Below are 20,309 nucleotides of genomic sequence, written 5' to 3' on the forward strand. Positions count from 1 at the left end.
AAAGGCAATGAATAGGCCATGGTGGCGAATTAAAACACTGGAATGGTAGATTTGACAGTAGATGAGTGTGCAAAGTATAAATACTGGGGTGCAAAGGAGCAAAATAAATAAATAAATACAGTAGGGGAAGAGGTAGTTGTTTGGGCTATTTAAAAGATGGGCTATGTACAGGTGCAGTGATCTGTGAGCTGCTCTGACAGCTGTTGCTTAAAGCTAGTGAGGGAGATAAGTGTTTCCAGTTTCAGAGATTTTTGTAGTTCGTTCCAGTCATTGGCAGCAGAGAACTGGAAGGAAAGGCGGCCAAAGGAGGAATTGGCTTTGGGGGTGACAAGTGAGATATACAGTGAGGGAAAAAAGTATTTGATCAAATACTTATTTCCCTCATTAAAATGCAAATCAATTTATAACATTTTTGACATGCGTTTTTCTGTATTTTTTTGTTGTTATTCTGTCTCTCACTGTTCAAATAAACCTACCATTAAAATTATAGACTGATCATTTCTTTGTCAGTGGGCAAACATACAAAATCAGCAGGGGATCAAATACTTTATTCCCTCACTGTACCGGCTGGAACGCGTGCTACGGGTGGGTGCAGCTATGGTGACCAGCGAGCAGAGATAAGGCTTGGCGACGAGTATGAAGCGAGGGCCAGCCAACGAGAGCGTACAGGTCGCAGTGGTGGGTAGTATATGGGGCTTTGGTGACAAAATGAATGGCACTGTGATAGATTGCATTCATTTTGTTGAGTATGGTGTTGGAGGCTATTTTGTAAATGACATCGCCAAAGTCGAGGATCGGTAAGATGGTCAGTTTTACGAGGGTATGTTTGGTAGCATGAGTGAAGGATGCTTTTTTTGCGAACTAGGAAGCCAATTCTAGATTTAATTTTGGATTGGAGGCGATTTATGTGAGTCTGGAAGGAGAGTTTACAGTCTAACCAGACACCTAGGTATTTGAAGTTGTCCACATATTCTAAGTCAGAACCGTCCAGAGTAGTGATGCTGGATGGGCGGGCAGGTGCAGGCAGCGATTGGTTGAAGAGCATGCATCTGACAACTCTGTCAGAAATGTAGTTGGTGAACCAGGCGAGGCAATCATTTGAGAAACCAAGGCTGTTGAGTCTGCCGATGAGTATGTGGTGATTGATAGAGTCTAAAGCCTTGGCCAGGTCAATGAGTACGGTTGCACAGTATTGTTTCTTATCGATGGTGGTTAAGATATCGTTTAGAACCTTTAGCGTGGCTGAGGTGCACCCATGACCAGCTCGGAAACCAGATTCCATAGCGGAGAAGGTACGGTGGGATATGAAATGGTCAGTGATCTGTTTGTTAACTTGGCTTCCGAAGACCTTAGAAAGGCAGGGTAGGATAGATATAGGTCTGTAGCAGTTTGGGTCAAGAGTGTCCCCCCCTTTGAAGAGGGGGATGACCGCAGCTGCTTTCCAATCTTTGTGAATCTCAGACGACACGAAAGAGAGGTTGAACAGGCTAGTAATAGGGGTTGCAACAATTTCGGCAGATAATTTCTGAAAGAAAGGGTTCAGATTGTCTAGACCGGCTGATTTGTGGGGGTCCAGATTTTGCAGCTCTTTCAGAACATCAGCTGACTGGATTTGGGAGAAGGAGAAATGGGGAAGGCTTGGGCGAGTTGCTGTGGGGGGTGCAGTGCTGTTGACCAGGGTAGGGATGACCAGGTGGAAAGCATGGCCAGCCGTAGACAAATGCTTATTGAAATTCTCAATTATAGTGGATTTATCGGTGGTGCAGAGTTTCCTATCCTCAGTGCAGTGGGCAGCTGGGAGGAGGTGCTCTTATTCTCCATGGACTTTACAATGTCCCAGAACTTTTTTGACTTTGTGTTGCAGGAAGCAAATTTCTGCTTGAAAAAGCTAGCCTTGGCTTTTCTAACTGCCTGTGTATATTGGTTTCTAACTTCCCTAAAAAGTTTCATTTCACAGGGGCTGTTCGATGCTAATGCAGAACGCCACAAGATGTTTTTGTGTTGGTTAAGGGCAGTCAGGTCTGGAGAGAACCAAGGGCTATATCTGTTCCTGCTTCTAAATTTCTTGAATGGAGCATGATTATTTAAGATGGTGAGGAAGGCATTTTTTTAAATAACCAGGCATCCTCTACTGATGGGATGAGGTCGATATCCTTTCAGGATACCCGGGCCAGGTCGACTAGAAAGGCCTGCTCGCTGAAGTATTTCAGGGACAGGAAATGTATACTACATATATGGGACAGAAACACCTTGGAACACTACGCTGTTCATTTGGTTATCCCTCTCCCCTGCAGACTCTCATAATAATACTGTGTCATCATTGTGGGACACAGACCTGGAGAATTTACAGAGGCAACTGAATGTGTGCTCAAGTTAATGTCCCTCTGGTTATTTTTCATGTATAAATCCTCACGGGATTAAAACCTTCACATAGCCTGTGAATCTGTGTGGGAACTACACAGAGAGATATAAAGAGATGTGCTGGTCTGAGAGAAGGGGAGATTACTCAACTGAGAGAGAGAGAGAGAGAGAGAGAGAGAGAGAGAGAGAGAGAGAGAGAGAGAGAGAGAGAGAGAGAGAGAGAGAGAGAGAGAGAGAGAGAGAGAGAGAGAGAGAGAGAGAGAGAGAGAGAGAGAGAGAGAGAGAGAGAGAGCTGAAGAGAAACAGAGAGTGAGAGAGCTGGAAGGAGACAGCAATGGAGCAAAAGGGGAGCACAGAGGAAGGAAGACAGAAAGATATATTGGCGAAGCCTACATATACACATAAGTCACCCTGTGTGGCCTGCCTGCTCCCCGTATTTTAAAGGAGCGCTCTGTGCTGGCGGAACAAGATGACAGGCCAGTTCCTCCATTGAAAAAAATGTCTGTCTCTTGCCCCCCTCCCTCCCTATAACTCCTGTTTTCGGTCTATCCCCCTCGATATCATCCTGTCACCTCTCTCGCTTTTTTCCCTCATCCCCTATTTTCCCCCTATGCTCCATTTGATAGGTTTTCTGTGTCCACCACTCCTGTCATGTATCTTTCTGTCGCTCTTCTAATCCCTCTTGTTTTCTCTCCTTTTTCCCTATGCCTCCATTTCTCTTCCTCTCCTCCTGTCCAATTTTCCACTCTCTCCCATTTCCCCCTGCTTTTCTCCATTTCCCCTTCTCTTCCACATTCATTTCCTCCATCCTTGTCATATTATTCATCTCTCTATCCATCCTTTTCTACTACCCCCCCCCATCTCTCTTCTTACACTTCTCACCCTTATTTCCTTTGACTTTCCATCTCTCTTTTCAATCCATCTGCTACTCCATCTCTCTATCAATCTACCTCCACATCATTAACACAGACTTATCCTAACCTTTTCACTTCTGCCCTTTATCCTTCTCTTACTCACTTCATCCATCTCCCTAAATACATCATTTCCCATTTTCCATTCCGTCGCTGCTCTCACAATCTTCAGAATGTTTTTTATCTCGTTGTAGGCATTTTCATTTCATTTTTTTGTCCATTCACTGTTTACACACTTTTCTTCGCCACTGTTTCCTTCTTTCCCTCCCTTCCCTCTCTCTCTCTTTCTTTGCATTCCACAAACCCCTACCTCTCTCATCCGCAGCCCAAACAGAGAGCCCCAAGTGTCGGAATCAATTAGGAGTGAGCGCAGTCACGGCCGCTCTTTCACGAAGGTAAATATTAAACTGCAAGGAGCGCCGGGGAGGAAGAGAGGGAGAAAGAGGGGAGAGGGAGCCCTCCGTCCCTAATCCACCGCATCGATCAGCCGGGGATGAGGGTAATATATTATTTTGACAAGATACGATCCTCCGACGCGCACCGCTATCCCCGACGATCGATTTATTTTCTCTCCTTTTTTCTTCTATTCCCCCCTCAGCAAGAGGGACAGTGTGTTGTTGAGAGTCCCTGCATGTACATGTGCGCCCAAGTGTGGATGGGTGACAATGTGAACAACATTAGGAAATGTGGGGAGGTTAGTGGCGGAATTAGTGTTTCTCCTTATAAACCTTTATTGAGACGTGGTTGTGCATCTATTTACAATAACAACAAATATATATTATGAAATAGTTTGAACGGGAATGAGTGAAAAACGCTAGTTTCCATATGGGCAAGTTAACGGGAACATAAACTGAGATTCTACAAAAAAAACATGCCAACTTCCTCCAAACAATCCTGTCATTTTAGTTCAATTCTATTAAACAAAAACACTATTGTAACATTTATTTACACCACGCGGGTATTTACAGTACATCCTAACCTACGCCGGGGTTACAGTTAGTCAATTGGGCAAAGCTGACCTATAATAAAGTGAAGTGTCCTCCCCCTATATTCCCCTCTGCTCCCGCGCCTCCCCTCTATATCGCTTTGGAAACTGTGTCTAAATGCTAAATTCCCGGATCAATTTTTTTCATTCAATCGCTCCCCATCCCCTCGCTCCCTCTGCCCCTGCTTCTGTCCCCTGAAATGGTGTGAAGTACTGTGTCCTCGTGTTGTGATGTAGTGTGTCCTGTCGACTGTGTGTGTGTGTTTGAGGGTGTGTGCTTGCGTGTGTGCACGTGCGTGTATGTGCGTTTGCCAGGCCAAGACTAAGATTCAGAAACTCACAATGTAAAGACAGAAAATAATGTCTTGACAACAAATCAACTGCTTTTTGGCTCAACATTATATTCATGTCATGGAGACCATATGTAATAAATCAACCTACAACAGGAGGTCCAAAAGAGTAAAGACAGAACCCTATACAACAGAATGGTGCCATATAGTGAAGGTTGTACAAGAAGAGTGCATCAGAGTACACATGTATCTGTTTTCTTAAATAGAACCAGCTGCTGCCCATAGGGCCACAGTGCTTCCATTTCCCATGCATGGTCTCTGTTGCCTATATGTCCCTCAGTCAGATCTCCTCATGTATAGTCACTGTCTGCCAACACACACAACACAACAACCAGGATGGACCACCTCCACCCCACAACTCTATCCCTCTCCCTCACTCTCACTTTTCCTCTTTCTATTTCTCTTTCGTTCTGTCCTCTATCCCTCTTTTTATTGTGCCATTTTCTGCCACTTTGGTCCAAGAAAAGGAGGCCGTAATGCAATCTCTCCCCCTCTCCGCCCCCTGCTGTGAGGGAGAGTAGTTTGGCCTGTGTGCTGGCCCAGGGAGAAGGGGGCCAGGGAGAAGGGGGAGAGACAGGGTCAAGGTGAGCTCTAATACACTATTGATCCGCCCCAATTGAAAACCTGATGGAAATTTTACCCCCCTCTCTGTTTTTCTTCCCTCTCTCTCGCTCTCTTCCTCCACTCTCTCCCTCTCTTCCTCTCCCTCTGTCTCTATTTCTCTCCCACCCTTCTCTTTCTCTCCCTCTGTCTCTATTTCTCTCCCACCCTTCTCTTTCTCTCCCTCTGTCTTTATTTCTCTCCCGCCCTTCTCTTTCTCTTATGTCCTTTTTCCCTCCTGTGTTGTGTGTATCCTCTTCTGTGTCCTTGTCTTCCTCTTTTCGGTGTCTCCATCCCTGTTTCTCTTGGCTTAATGTCTCTTTCAGCCACTGACGGCGCTCTCTTGTTATCTCTCTATCGCTTGCTCTCTTTCACCATCTACGTCTCTCTAACTCCACCCCCACCCCCCTCCCCTCTCTCCATCCCTCTCTCTCCTCTCTTTGGTTCCATGCTTTTCAAACCATGTCTCTGATAATTTCCTCTCCTTTTGTCTCCTTTCTGTATCTCCCTGGATCCCTCACTCTGACCTTTCCTCTGTTTCCCTGTATATCCTTTCCTATTTCTCTCTCCCTCTTCCTCCCTCGTTCTCTCTCATCCTCACTCCCTCTTTCACTCTGTGTCAGATGCTCCGTTTCAGTCTAGACTAGTGCATATTGATTCCTACAGCTGCTACATGCAGTGTCCAGGTTAGGGAGACCTCTGCTACAGTGTATTAAACGCCACAAATGGTTTGGAGACAGGGCTGGGGACACGCCTCCCCTGCAAGAGCCAGTCAATACAACCTCCCTCTGTCAACACAGGCCAAATGTAACGCTCTCTCTATCTGGAGTATCCAGTGGCGTGTATTCATGGATGCCAAGGGAAGCCAGGCTTCCCCCAAAAATAAAAAAAATACAAAATAATAATTTATCTTTCGTCTCGCTGTGTTGCATACATTTCCTTCAATTCGCAAGAGGCTGGATGTATCTCACCAGAGAAAGCATCTGAGCGAAGGAAACAGCGCTCCTCTGTCTCAGTATGTGTAGCATATCTATCTGATGCTGTCTGGTCATAAAGAGTATGACATTGTAACAAGAAAGGGAAGCCAGTAAGCCTTGATAAAAAAATATATAAAATATTAGCCAACCAGCATTTAGCTAAACTAAGTGAGCTCAACTGTGATTGGTCCTGGTGCACCAGAACAAAAAGTGGCAAGGGAATTATTATTATTTTATTTAACCTTTATTTAGCTAGGCAAGTCAGTTAAGAACAAATTCTTATTTACAATGACAGCCTACCCCGGCCAAACCTGGACGACGTTTGGCCAATTGCGCGCCGCCCTATGGGACTCCCAATCTATGGGACTCCCAATCACGGCCGGATGTGATACAGCCAGGGTCTGTAGTGACACCTCTTGCACTGAGATGCAGTGCCTTAGACCGCATTGACAGAAAAATAGTTGAATTGTTGCATCTCATTGTGTTGTTGTCCTCTGGTGGCTAGCTAGCTAGCTAAAACCGACCCTTTCCTAAATTAGCCATGGATGGAGATATGGATTTAGACTCGTGGTTTTACTTAAATTCTCCATACTGGCTAATGATTATAACGGTGATTCTGATCCAACCATAAATTCATACATTGCACCCCTGGCAACATGTAACTAGATGTTGTATGCTAATGTTAAGTAGCTGGCCTGCCACATCGTAGCCCATGAAAGGAAGTTAGGCTAGTAAGCAAGTATTTTAGCTAGGTAGCCTAGAACAACAACAACTAATAGTGTGTACTGTATGACAGTCATAGACCGTTTAGGCAACATGAAAGAGAGGAGGATGGCATTGGTGTTTCTCTACAAGTAGGGTCAGTCAACATGATTTTTTCTACTTGCACACACACAGAGAGAGAGAGAAATCAGTACCATGGACAGCCACATGATATTTAGCTTATGTTGATTGTACTAAATTGTTTTCGGTATCTTTTAGTTGTAACTTTATTAGATGAAGCATAGGTGATTTGATGATGTTGAAGTTGAAATGGTGCTGGAATAGTGGAGGATCCTGTTTTCTTTGGGACCTGCAGTAACTCTCCGGTGTTCCAAATCAATAGTTGTTTAGTAGTCCAAAAATGTGGGAAACGTTACCTTGCTTGACCCTGCTGCAGGTCATGTAACTTTGTTACATGCAATTTGTTTCGTGGACCTCACCAGACAGATGTTGCTCTCTTGTTTTGTGATGAGACAATTGTGTGGTTGAATTTATTCTGCCACTGCTTCTTCTTATTGTCTCGGCCTTGGGCCTATATTGTATATCACGGTGTCAAAGCACATGAACTCACAGGTTATAGAGCAAACAACACAATTATCACAACACATAGGTTGTAATATGCTTTTTTTCTGGATTGGCTTCTCCAGTGATTTTACCCACGCACCGCTACTGGGGGAATCATACATGGACTGGGTGGCCCATAGGATAGAATGTATACCCATAGAATGGGAATGAGAACCCTGTATATCTCAATGCGCTGGCCATTCTGTGGAGCCCTAATGGTGTGTTACGGGTTGTTTTAAGGATGGTAAATAATGGTACAACTTCATTTAAATCTCAAACATCATGCAACCGAATCCAATTCAAGCCAACAACTTTCTCATTAAGACTGTGAGTAAACACCAGTTACAGTAGATAGACACAATGAGAACAAGGAACCGAGCAATACAGATCACCTCAAACCCAACCCTTTCCCCTACTTAGCAACCCTGTTCTCTCTCTCTCTCTCCCTCACTCTCTCTGCAGAGCTGGCTCCTATCTGAGGTGTGCTGAGTGAGAGATAAAGCGTGAGTGTGCATCTATGTGTCTCTGTGTGTGTGTGATTTATGTTCTGTTGTGTATATGTCAGGTGGGAGAGCTATCAGGACCACAATCTCCCAATAGACGCACCAATGCTACAGGGACGACGGGGCCCTCTGTCCACCCCAGCACCCGATACACATCTGGAACAACACAACCCAGAGAGCAGAGCACGACGGCTGGGGGCTGAGGGTGGAGAGGGGGAAGGAGAGGGGGAAGGAGAGGGGGAAAAGGGCCTACTTTTCATCTATATGCACCAGAGTTACCCTCCTCTCTCCTCTCCTCTTTCTCACCAGTAGAAAGAGATTGCCCCTCCACCTCCTACAGTCTACATCCCTGTATTAGATGGATGTCAGGTATGCGTATATGGCTGTAAGGGAGTCAGGTGCAGGAGAACAGATATTGGGTAGCCAACGGAGCCTTTTATTTAGGTGAACCAAAAGCACACGGCAAAGTGAACACGAAATAACAATACGGGTTAACATAACCCAGCGCAACAGACTAACGTGTGCATAACATGAAACAGAATAAACAATAGCACACCAAGACATGGGGGAAACAGAGGGTTAAATACACAACACATAATGAGGGAAATGAGAACCAGGTGTGTGGGAAAACAAGACAAGACAAATGGAAAATGAAAAATGGATCGGCGATGGCTAGAAGACCGGCGACGTCGACCGCCGAGCACCGCCCAAACAAGGAGAGGCATCGACTTCGGCAGAAGTCGTGACAATGGAAGACCGGGATTCAACGTATGCAGAGTTTACCATGAATGTGGTCTCTGCTTACGCAGGGACATTACCTTTACAACGTGCATTGAGGAGAAAGCGTGATCGGGTTGAATCCCGGCCTATGTCTACCGCCTGTTTACAAGGTCATAGTTTTGATTATAGCTGACTATTGAGAATAGAGCTGTATTATGTGGAGTGTGGTGGTTCCCACCTACCACCTCTCATTCTCCTCCCTCCCTTTCTCTCTCTCTGATTCTCCCTCCTCTCTAGGAAGGAATCAGTCTCACCTTAATTGCTGTTAAATCGGATTAATGACTGACCCAGGATATGTTGACTTAACAATCTCTCCTAGTAAATCTCCCCTCTTCCCGTACATCACTTGTAAATACTCGTCTTCATCCTCGCTCTCTCTGAGTCACTCTCTCTGTCTGTCTGTGTCACCCATCTTACCTAACCCACCTCATCTCTCCGTCTGAGTCACCCATTTTACCCAACCCACCTCATCTCTCTCTCTGTCGGAGTCCCCCATCTTACCCACCTCATCTCTCTCTGTCTGAGTCACCCATCTTACCCCACCCACCTCATCTCTCTCTGTCTGAGTCACCCATCTTACCCCACCCACCTCATCTCTCTCTGTCTGAGTCACCCATCTTACCCCACCCACCTCATCTCTCTCTGTCTGAGTCACCCATCTTACCCCACCCACCTCATCTCTCTCTGTCTGAGTCACCCATCTTACCCCACCCACCTCATTCTCCACTCCTCTTTCTTTTCTTTCTTCCCCAGACACCCTTACCATTTCTTTTACACTCTTTACAGTTCTTGCCCACTGCTTCTTCTTGACAGTCGTTAATTTTTTGCCAGTTATGAGCTCTCTTTCCCTCTCTCCTTCTTTTTCCTTCTCTCTCACTGTCTTGCCTGCATGGCATGTTGGAGTGTGTGTGTGTGTGTGTGTGTGTGTGTGTGTGTGTGTGTGTGTGTGTGTGTGTGTGTGTGTGTGTGTGTGTGTGTGTGTGTGTGTGTGTGTGTGTGTGTGTGTGTGTGTGTGTGTGTGTGTGTGTGTGTGTGTGTGTGTGTAGCACCCATCGATGTGGGCCTGTCATTGCCTCCTAAGTGCTTTGGCAATACTAGGGATCTGCTGTCATGCCAGTGCGACTAATCTCAATCGAATTACATTGAGCTCGTATTGAGACGGCGGGAAGGGACATGACCGTGTGTCTGGATGCTCGGCCAAGCAGCTCCCTCAGTCACACACAGTAGCACAGTCTAGAAGTCAGTCTGTCTGGTGGATGGTCTGCCCTTTGTCTGTCTCTGTGTCCGTCCGTCTGTCTTTCTATCCACTGTCTCTTGTTCTTTCCTCTCCAACCATCTGTCTTTCTATGCCATCTCTCAGTCTCTTACTGTATTCTCTCCACCATCAGTCCATCTGTCTTTCTATGCCATCTCTCAGTCTCTCTTACTGTATTCTCTCCACCATCAGTCCATCTGTCTTTCTATGCCATCTCTCAGTCTCTCTTACTGTATTCTCTCCACCATCAGTCCATCTGTCTTTCTATGCCATCTCTCAGTCTCTCTTACTGTATTCTCTCCACCATCAGTCCATCTGTCTTTCTATGCCATCTCTCAGTCTCTCTTACTGTATTCTCTCCACCATCAGTCCATCTGTCTTTCTATGCCATCTCTCAGTCTCTCTTACTGTATTCTCTCCACCATCAGTCCATCTGTGTCAATGTCTGGATAGAAAGAGAAGTATGCATTTCACGCACAAGGATTAGCCATTAGAAAAGTCCACTAAAGCATTAATGTTTTTTGACATTTTTGTCAAAGCGATAATTATGACTCAGCGAAAGAAACCCCCTAAATAAAATGAACTTGGGTTGAGCAATTTCATTAAGTCCTTTCAAAGAGCAGAAGGTTTATCAACTGAGGCAATGCTATAGTTCAGACATTCTTCTCAAGGGCGTGAGGACAGAGAAAGTGGGTCCATTTCTAAACCACCGCCACTTTAAAAAGAAAAAAAAAGAAGAAAAGTCTCCGACTAGCTTTGTGTTCTAAAGCTCATTTTCCTCTTTGTTGCTCGGTCTTATTGTTGGACTAACATCCTACTGCCCCATGAATGCCTCAGAAATCTGCCAATCATACAAGGTTTGTTTTTCTCAACTTTACACATTAACTCTCTACTAAGTTTACACAAGCTGCCAAAAATAAGGTCAAAACCATAACTGCTAAGTATACTTTTCCTGTCAAAATTAATCCAAGAAACATTTAGAAAGAGCATGAATCGGTTATCTTTCTCTGTGTGAATATAATGTAGAAGTAGATATGGCCCTGTTGCTATTTCCATGATGCTATGTCCATGATGCTATTTCCATGATGCTATGTCCATGATGCTATGTCCATGATGCTATGTCCATGATGCTATGTCCATGATGCTATGTCCATGATGCTATGTCCATGTGGCTATGTCCATGTGGCTATGTCCATGATGCTATGTCCATGTGGCTATGTCCATGATGCTATGTCCATGATGCTATGTCCATGTTGCTATGTCCATGATGCTATGTCCATGATGCTATGTCCATGATGCTATGTCCATGATGCTATGTCCATGATGCTATGTCCATGATGCTATGTCCATGATGCTATGTCCATGATGCAATGTCCATGATGCTATGTCCATGATGCTATGTCCATGTGGCTATGTCCATGATGCTATGTCCATGTGGCTATGTCAATGATGCTATGTCCATGATGCTATGTCCATGTGGCTATGTCCATGATGCTATGTCCATGTGGCTATGTCCATGTGGCTATGTCCATGATGCTATGTCCATGATGCTATGTCCATGATGCTATGTCCATGATGCTATGTCCATGTTGCTATGTCCATGTTGCTATGTCCATGATGCTATGTCCATGTGGCTATGTCCATGTTGCTATGTCCATGTGGCTATGTCCATGTGGCTATGTCCATGTTGCTATGTCCATGATGCTATGTCCATGTGGCTATGTCCATGATGGCTATTGTCCATGTTGCTATGTCCATGTTGCTATGTCCATGATGCTATGTCCATGATGCTATGTCCATGTCCATGTGGCTATGTCCATGATGCTATGTCCATGATGCTATGTCCATGTGATGCTATGTCCATGTGGCTATGTCCATGATGCTATGTCCATGATGCTATGTCCATGATGCTATGTCCATGATGCATGTGGCTATGTCCATGATGCTATGTCCATGATGCTATGTCCATGATGCTATGTCCATGATGCTATGTCCATGTTGCTATGTCCATGATGCTATGTCCATGATGCTATGTCCATGTGGCTATGTCCATGATGCTATGTCCATGTGGCTATGTCCATGATGCCATGTTGTCCATGATGCTATGTCCATGATGCTGAAACTACTTGACAGACTGTAAAACATGTCCATGATGCAGATCGAACCCACTACCCTGGCGTTACAAGCGCCATGCTCTACCAACTGAGCTACAGAAGGACCACTGAGCTATGGCAGACTGTTAAACAGGCTGAATGTCCTGACAGATGACAGATGACTGTAAAACAGATGATAAAACAGACTATGTCCATGTTGACTATGTCCATGACAGACTGTAAAACAGACTATGTCCATGATGCTATGCCCATGTGGCTATGTCCATGATGCTATGTCCATGTGGCTGACAGATGTCCATGTGGCTATGTCCATGTTGCAAAGTCCATGTTGCTATGTCCATGTTGCTGTGTCCATGTTGCTATGTCCATGTGGCTATGTCCATGTGGCTATGTCCATGATGCTATGTCCATGTGGCTATGTCCATGTTGCTATGTCCATGTTGCTATGTCAATGTTGCTATGTCCATGTGGCTATGTCCATGATGCTATGTCCATGTGGCTATGTCCATGTGGCTATGTCCATGTTGCTATGTCCATGTGGCTATGTCCATGATGCTATGTCCATGTGGCTATGTCCATGTGGCTATGTCCATGTTGCTATGTCCATGATGCTATGTCCCTCCACTTACAACTTCAATGCCCATTTGGCTGTAACCAGTTTACTTTCCTATTTTCTCTCTCTCTCTCTCCTTCTCTCCCTATATCTCTCTCCCTATATCTCCCCCCTCTCTCTCTCCCTATATCTCCCCTCTCTCTCCCTATATCTCTCCCTATATCTCCCCCTCTCTCTCTCCCTATATCTATCTCTCCCTATATCTCCCCCTCTCGCTCTCTCTCCCTATATCTATCTCTCCCTATATCTCCCCCTCTCTCTCTCTCTCCCTATATCTCCCCCTCCCTCTCTCCCTATATCTATCTCTCCCTATATCTCCCCCTCTCTCTCTCCCTATATCTCTTCCTATATCTCCCCCCTCTCTCTCCCTATATCTCTCCCTATATCTCCCCCTCTATCTATCTCCCCCCTCTCTCTCCCTCCCTATATCTCCCCCCTCTCTCTCTCCCTATATCTCCCCCCTCTCTCTCCCTATATCTCTGCCTTCCTATATCTCCCCCCTCTCTCTCTCCCTATGTCTCTCCCCCCTCTCTCTTTCTCTCCCTCTCTCTCTCCCTCTCTCTCTCTCCCTATATCTCTCCCTCTTTCTCCCCCCCTCTCTCTTTCTCTCCCTCTCCCCCCTCTCTCTTTCTCTCCCTCTCTCTCCCCCTCTCTCTTTCTCTCCCTCTCTCTCTCTCCCTCTCTATCTCCCCCTATATCTTTCCTATGTCTCTCTCCCTCTCTCTCTCTCTCTCCCTATGTCTCTCTCTCCCTCTCTCTTTCTCTCTCCTCTCTCTTTCTCCCCCTCTCTCTCTCTCTCTCTCTCTCTCTCTCTCTCTCTCTCTCTCTCTCTCTCTCTCTCTCTCTCTCCCTCTCTCTCTCTTTACATCCCTCCTTCCCTACCTCTCCCTCTCTTTCTGCCTCCCGCTTTCTCTCTCCCTCTCCTCCCCTCATTCTTTGTCTCTGCCTCCCTCACTCGCTCTCTCCTCTTCTCGCTCTCTCCTCTTCCTCTCTTTCTCCAGTCAGGATTAAACATTTATCTCTGCGGTTCTCCTCTCCTTTGGCCCTAAACGCCATGTGGATGATAAGAGTCGCTGGGATTTGTCAAATTGTGCGCCATCGATTAACTGACCTTTCACGCCTGCGAGTCTCTCAGCCACTCCACTAACTGCAGACAGGCCAGATAGAGAGATAGATGGATACATCTCGCTGTTATTATTGTGTACAAGTTTGTAGTTACCAGGTGTGCCGGGGAGAGAGGACAGGGGTAGGGGGGCGAGGAGAAAGAGATGAGGGAAAGGGAGGGGGTTGAGGAGACAGGGGGGGTAGGAAGAGATAGACACAGGGAGAGGGACTGAATAGTCCTTCAATTGTCCTATAGGTGCAGTATGTATGGGGATAACTGTATGCATTGAAGAGAGGTTATAGGTATTTTGAGCTCTGCTACCCTAATTGCATTATACAATCAGGTCAAGAGAACTACGTTTTTCTCTTATAACATACGAAACAAAATGGCTTCGATATCTTGCTTTTATTCACTATTGAGCTTATCACTTTAGACAGACAGTGCTGATCAAAGCTCAAAGGGCATTGTGAAACCCATTCAGTATGAGGTGCAGTCACATTGGTTCAATTATAATGAGAAAATAATTTTACTTTCCCTTTTTGCAATGCATAGCTATAATGTTTTATTGTCACGATAACAAGTATTGTCAATAGGTCTATTTTGGTCATATGATTTAATAGTAAAGCAACAAGTTGAAACATCAAAAACATGATTCCTTTCGGATAAACATTGGTAAATACATTCAGTTAGTGAGAGACAGTAGTCTTAACTGAAAAGCTAGAAGGGATATTGTCATCAATGGAGCGGGCTGCCACCAACCTGGACTCCCGCGTCGCCCCGCCTCAGAGATGCACCTGAGGCCGAAGCCTGAATTCCAAACACCGCACTGAACTGGACCTCTCTGGGCTGCGCTGGTTCTGGACGGAGAGACGAGGGAAGTCCCGCGTCGCACTATAAGGGATGGTACACTAAAAAAAATAATAGTTTCGTTCAATTTATTTGTGATTTAACCCATTTAAATAATACATGTATTTTAGTTAATAAACGAGATAAGGCTAATTCCATATGTAGCCTATTGTTGGCCCTATAACCACGTCCAACACAACCCCACGTCATGTTGGCTATGAATTTGCCTGGTCATGGCCTAGTGCTTCCCCAAAAGAGAATACACTCTTGGGGAAGAAATAATGAAACACACGACAAAGTGGAAGAGATTCGTGCATTCTTCCAGTTGAACAGAACCGTCCCTGGGACTTGAGTTGTGTCCGGGAGGGCCACTTCAGCCTCTACATCACAGAAGAGCACAATGACAGGTGGAACCACTCCACCCATCCGATCAATCACCTTATTTACTCTTGACTGTCATGGCGAGAGGAGAGGAGACGGGTGGACTGGTGAGATGAGACAGGGGTAGCCTACTGGCTCAGGCAACTAGTATTCCCTAGAATTGAATGCCGCGCATCATCACTGAAGTGAGCCTCCTAGCGTCTCATACACTATCGATAGGGCGCTTGCCTTCCTCGACACTGTATTGACCGCACTAACTAGCTGCACTTTGATCACACCAAATTAGCTTCCAGATGCAAGACATTAAGGATAATAACGTTTTCAGAAATTAAACCACACGGCGCTCATTTCCAAGTCGGCCTAGGCGTTTTACCCCGAATATTTGATGGCGCTATTAGCATTAGAACGTAGATTGTGGCTGAGAAGCAACATTCAACTACGAGGCTTTCAAAACACTGGTATCGAGCCTGAACTAAATGAGAAGGTGAATAGCGGTGCCATGCATGGGCAAATTTTGACCTTCAAAACTTGCTATAATTCTACAAATGCATTTCCTGAATTTAAATATATTATCCTTCCCCTTTGTGTATCCAAAGGTTCATATATGTGAAATGGCTCCTATATGTAAGATGTTATGTATGGAAACATTATCAAGAGATTATCCAGAAATATCAGAGGAAAATTCAGCCTTTAGAAGTGGAGAAATGTCAGATTATGCATTTTCCCTCAGTGGATTGATAAACATGACGATATTGACCTCAACAGGTCACGTTATAGCCAGGCGAGACGGCAGCTCGATATGACAGACTTTCTGGACAACTGCATGTGCAGGCATTTTGTAGGCGATATACTTTAAATTGATAATTGAAGAATATAATATATTTAAAATGTAATAGTTCATTTTGGAGTTCATTGTCGACATATTATATTGTTGTATGCCTTTACATTTTAGTTTTGTACCAGACAATTATGGGATTATAATGTATTATTTTGTAAAATACCGTTTTAACGTTGTAACAATTACATCTGTCATTATTGCAATATATTAAAATGTAATAATACTAATACTAATGATAATACAAATAATACTAGCCTACTTCTACTACCACCACTAATAATTATAATAGCATATACGTGTTTGCCAAAACGGCACACAAATAGGCCTACAAAATTTGAGCAATTGTTATTTATTATTAATTTATTTAATCGATTCGAATTAAGTTAGAAACAACCTAAACTAAAATCACCGATAACTTACAACAAATGTTGCCTAATTGGACAGGTGTAGAACTTCAAGCCCAAACTCAAGACGAGGGGGAGGGAGGGAGGGCAGGGTGAGTGATGTGGAGAGAGATTTCCCCAAATGCAATTTAATGTCGGAAGTATTTCTACCAAATACTGATAAGTGAAAGATAGAGGCAGCCGGGAAGATGCGGCACAAACCGCGGAAATAATTAAATTAATGGTCAGTTTGGAGATATTGGAGAAAATTAGGTTTGAGACTTCCACCTAAGCACTGCAAAAACTAAACCAAGACAAAACTACAAAAGACAAAACAAAAATGTACAGAAATAATGTAACTTTGTAAGTGAACAATATACATTGAATATTTAAAAAAGTGGAATACAGTAAGTGAAAGTGCAGGGGAATTTTTTGTTATTTTTTGGTTTCACAATTTCGGGGCATTTAGTCGTTCAAAAATATATCCTTAACACAGCTTTCTGACTTCCTTTTTTCATTGGATAAAAATCTGCACTGTTATAACTCTTTCTGTACACTATTTTTCGTAATTGATGCTGAATTAAATTAAATAGATTATTTTATTATTATTATTATTATTCAGCTCTTATCATTATTATTATGATTATTCTATATCATAGTAATAGCAATGCAGACGATTAGAAGAGCAACCCTATAGTCTATTCAAATTAAGACAACTTTAATTTAAGCCTTGAACTCAGCAACTCAGATGCTCAGCAACTCAACAGTAGATGCTTGTAAGCAGTGGCAAAGTTGTGCAAAGTTAGATGATATACTGAATAATTGAACAGAGAAAAAAATAAACATTCGGTCGGGTTAGGTGGACCTATTGATCTATCTCTTAATCTGGAATAGTTACATGCATCTATTGATTTATAAACACTGTTTATCTAGAAATGTACTGGCACAAATAATTGATAAGGTAACCCACGGCGCCCATAAATATGCATCAACGTTTCACTAGGGTAAACAACTTTTTTTTTTTTTTTTTTTTGGGGGGGGCAAGTCAAGTCAAGCAGAGGCTAGATTATTCCAGAAGATTTGAGGGTTTTCTCTGCGTCTATATTGCAGCCAGGTCACCCGTGATCAGCATCTCCAACTCCCATCTAGGCTAACATGAAAGCGCGCACACACATACACTCACAAACAACTGAATTAGAAAAGCAAATAAAGTCACAATACCACTTATTGAAAATGTTTGTGTTTGTGAACTTCCTGTGATACTCGTAAAATAAAATAATATTATAGTCGATTATATTCTAATAAACATGTTTATTTACATTTTTTTTAAATCATGTGAACATTCAAATTTGCCTATTTTATTTTCAACTGTATGGTGTCCCTATCACAATAAATAACAGCATTGTAAACATGTGGGGGTATTAACTAAAGCCTGAAACACAAACTTTAGGTCACAAACGTCTACTCGCGCAATGATTAATGGTTCTTCCAAAATCACAGTTTCCCTTGCATGTTACATGTATTTGCATCCTGGCTCACCAGAGCGTGAAAAAGATGACACAAAGACAAATGCATCCGCGGCCAAACATTACATACACTTTGTAAAGGTAAATTAGGCTGGGTCACTCATACAGACAGATAGAGAGATACACACACAGCCCAGGCGGCGCATAGCCGACATTAGACGCCCTTGCTAGCCGTGTGAGTGCCTGTTTAATTGACTGATTGATACTGTGGTGTGGAGGTGAGGGTTAGACGTAAAGCGTTAACAAATAGAGACACTTAACGGCTAATCCGGGCCAGCACAGACAGCTCTGCGCGGGAGACAACTTCCCCTTCCGCATGACGGGAGAGCAGCAGTGGTCTGACATGCATGCTGGGCTGGGCAAGACGGGAGACTCAAATGTGATCCCCCAAAAACTAGCCTATTTACGATTTGTTCACTATTTCAGGTAGGCTACTGTATGCAGACTGGAAGTCAACTAGGAATTATCAAAACTAAAATAAACAGTGATATAGCATAGTTAATCGAATCGAATCTGAAGTAGCATTTAAAAGCTCAGCCTAATAACAATAATAATACTACTAATAAAATCCCAATAATATTGGTTTCAGTCACTTGACAACACAACAAAAAGTAAACTCATAAAAGATAAGACATATCCAAAATCTAACAAACAATCATATACTGTTTCTAAAACTAAAGCATTTGACGGCCAAAGATATGGCGTTATAAAGACGATGACATACCTCAAGTGTCTTTGTCCAGTAGTTCAGTATTCTTTCAACAGCCAAAGCGTGAGCAGTCTACCTAGGTCTGAGATCACTCTCCAGGCGTTTGTTCCAGTAGCGCACCGAGCCGGGGACCTTGGAAGCAGCACTACACTAACAACCTCGACCGAGGGAACTGACAGAGGGAGGGAGGGAGCGGAGGAGGTGTGCATCTCTCTGTGTGTAAGTAGTTAATTAGTAAATCCCCATTCGCTGTGCCTCGGGTCGGTTTGTTTTCCCCGGTCGACAAGCCGAGAGGAAAGAGAATTTGAAGTAGGATTCGACCCGTTTCCGCTCCTGTGTTTCGTATATGAGGTTTGTGTGTGTGTCTTTGTGTGTGTGCACGAGTTTGACTGTGTGTATGTGTGTGTTTTTCCTTTCACGCTCTTCTTTTCAGTAGCGCCGCCACAAGAGGAGCCCCTCTATCTTACCTCCTCACTGGTTAGCCACATACTTTCTCACCCTTCCTCTGTTTTACCAAAATCTTTGTCCATTTTTTCTACTCAACCGTGCAATTATGCGTCAATTAACAAAGTATTGGGCTATTTTGAATCGCTAACATATTTCCGGATAGGCTTAACCCAATGTCGTAAATTCAACGTCTATTCCACGGTGGTTCAACGCAATTTCTTTGAAATTACGTGGAAACAACGTTGATTCAACCGGTGTGTGCCCAGTGGGAAGACGTAGAATAAACCCCCCAAATGTACTATTGTGCACTCAAAGTGACACCACCAATCATCGTTCTCGGTCGTTATTCTATTCCTTCACATATTCGCTCCCCTCACTATTCTTTCAGACTGAATCCTCACTGTTCTTTCAGACTGAATCCTCACTATTCTTTCAGACTGAATCCTCACTACTCCTGTACAGATGTAATGCCAGATGATGCCTAGGTTAAAAAAGCATAAGCCACAGCCACTGCCATATTTCTAGAGGGAATTCAACATAATAGGTAAAAGAAAAGGTTAAGATACAGTATCATTCACTTTCACAGTCAATTACCATTTATTTCCTCTTACCACACATCCAACATTCAATTAAGGGCGTAGTTAAATGTCTCTATGGGACATAATTCCCCAAATATCACTTTATACACCACAATTACTAACATGAGTAAAAAGACATGTAGGGCTGCAAAAGCAAGGCTGTAGAGCTATGTTATACCACACACACACACACTTTAATGCACGTCCTCAGTCCCATGCCAGCAATCGACCCTGCCCTAACCAACTTTAATTACTTAATTGATCCCCAATCAGCTACTTAATAATCAATTAGGTAAACCTATGGAACTCACTCGAGTGCAGAGAGGTGCAGTATCTGACAAGGGAGTCACCGAGACAGAGGAGAAGATGGAGAGAGGGATGTGGTGATGGGGTGTATGCATGGGTAGCAAGATATAGAGTGTGTGTATCACAGGAGGTTGGTGACACCTTCATTGGGGAGGACGGGCTCGTGGTAATGGCTGGTGCAGAATAAGTATCAAATACATCAAACACATGGTTTCCATGTGTTTGATGCCATTCATTATTATGAGCCGTCCTCAACCCCAGCAGCCTCCACTGGCGTAGAGACAGGGATGAGGTAGAGAGATGGGAGTACGGTAGGTGAGAGAGAGAACACCATACAGATAGTGAGGATAGAGAGAGATATGGGTAACTGTCAAAATAAAGGAAACACTTGAGCTTCCACACAGGTGTGGTTCCT

The 20,309-nt window shown here is 43.9% G+C and overlaps 1 protein-coding gene across 4 annotated transcripts in view; it reads right to left on the reverse strand.

Annotated features, from left to right (window-relative positions):
- Positions 1 to 19,929, reverse strand: part of LOC118371280 (ETS domain-containing transcription factor ERF-like) — a 56,403-nt gene extending 36,474 nt beyond the window's left edge. Inside the window, exons 1-2 of one of the 4 annotated variants that reach the window (XM_052489995.1) lie at positions 18,579 to 19,928; positions 14,640 to 14,788 (exon numbers count right to left, since the gene is read on the reverse strand). The gene's annotated coding sequence lies outside the window, so the exon portion shown is untranslated. Of the gene's footprint in view, positions 1 to 14,639; positions 14,789 to 18,578 lie in introns of all 4 variants that reach the window. The other 3 variants (XM_052489997.1, XM_052489996.1, XM_052489998.1) reach the window with 3 other exon arrangements.
- Positions 19,930 to 20,309: the final 380 nt, after the last annotated feature.

This window comes from Oncorhynchus keta, chromosome 31 (assembly GCF_023373465.1).
Source record: "Oncorhynchus keta strain PuntledgeMale-10-30-2019 chromosome 31, Oket_V2, whole genome shotgun sequence".
In the NCBI taxonomy this organism is placed as follows: Eukaryota; Metazoa; Chordata; class Actinopteri; order Salmoniformes; family Salmonidae; genus Oncorhynchus; species Oncorhynchus keta.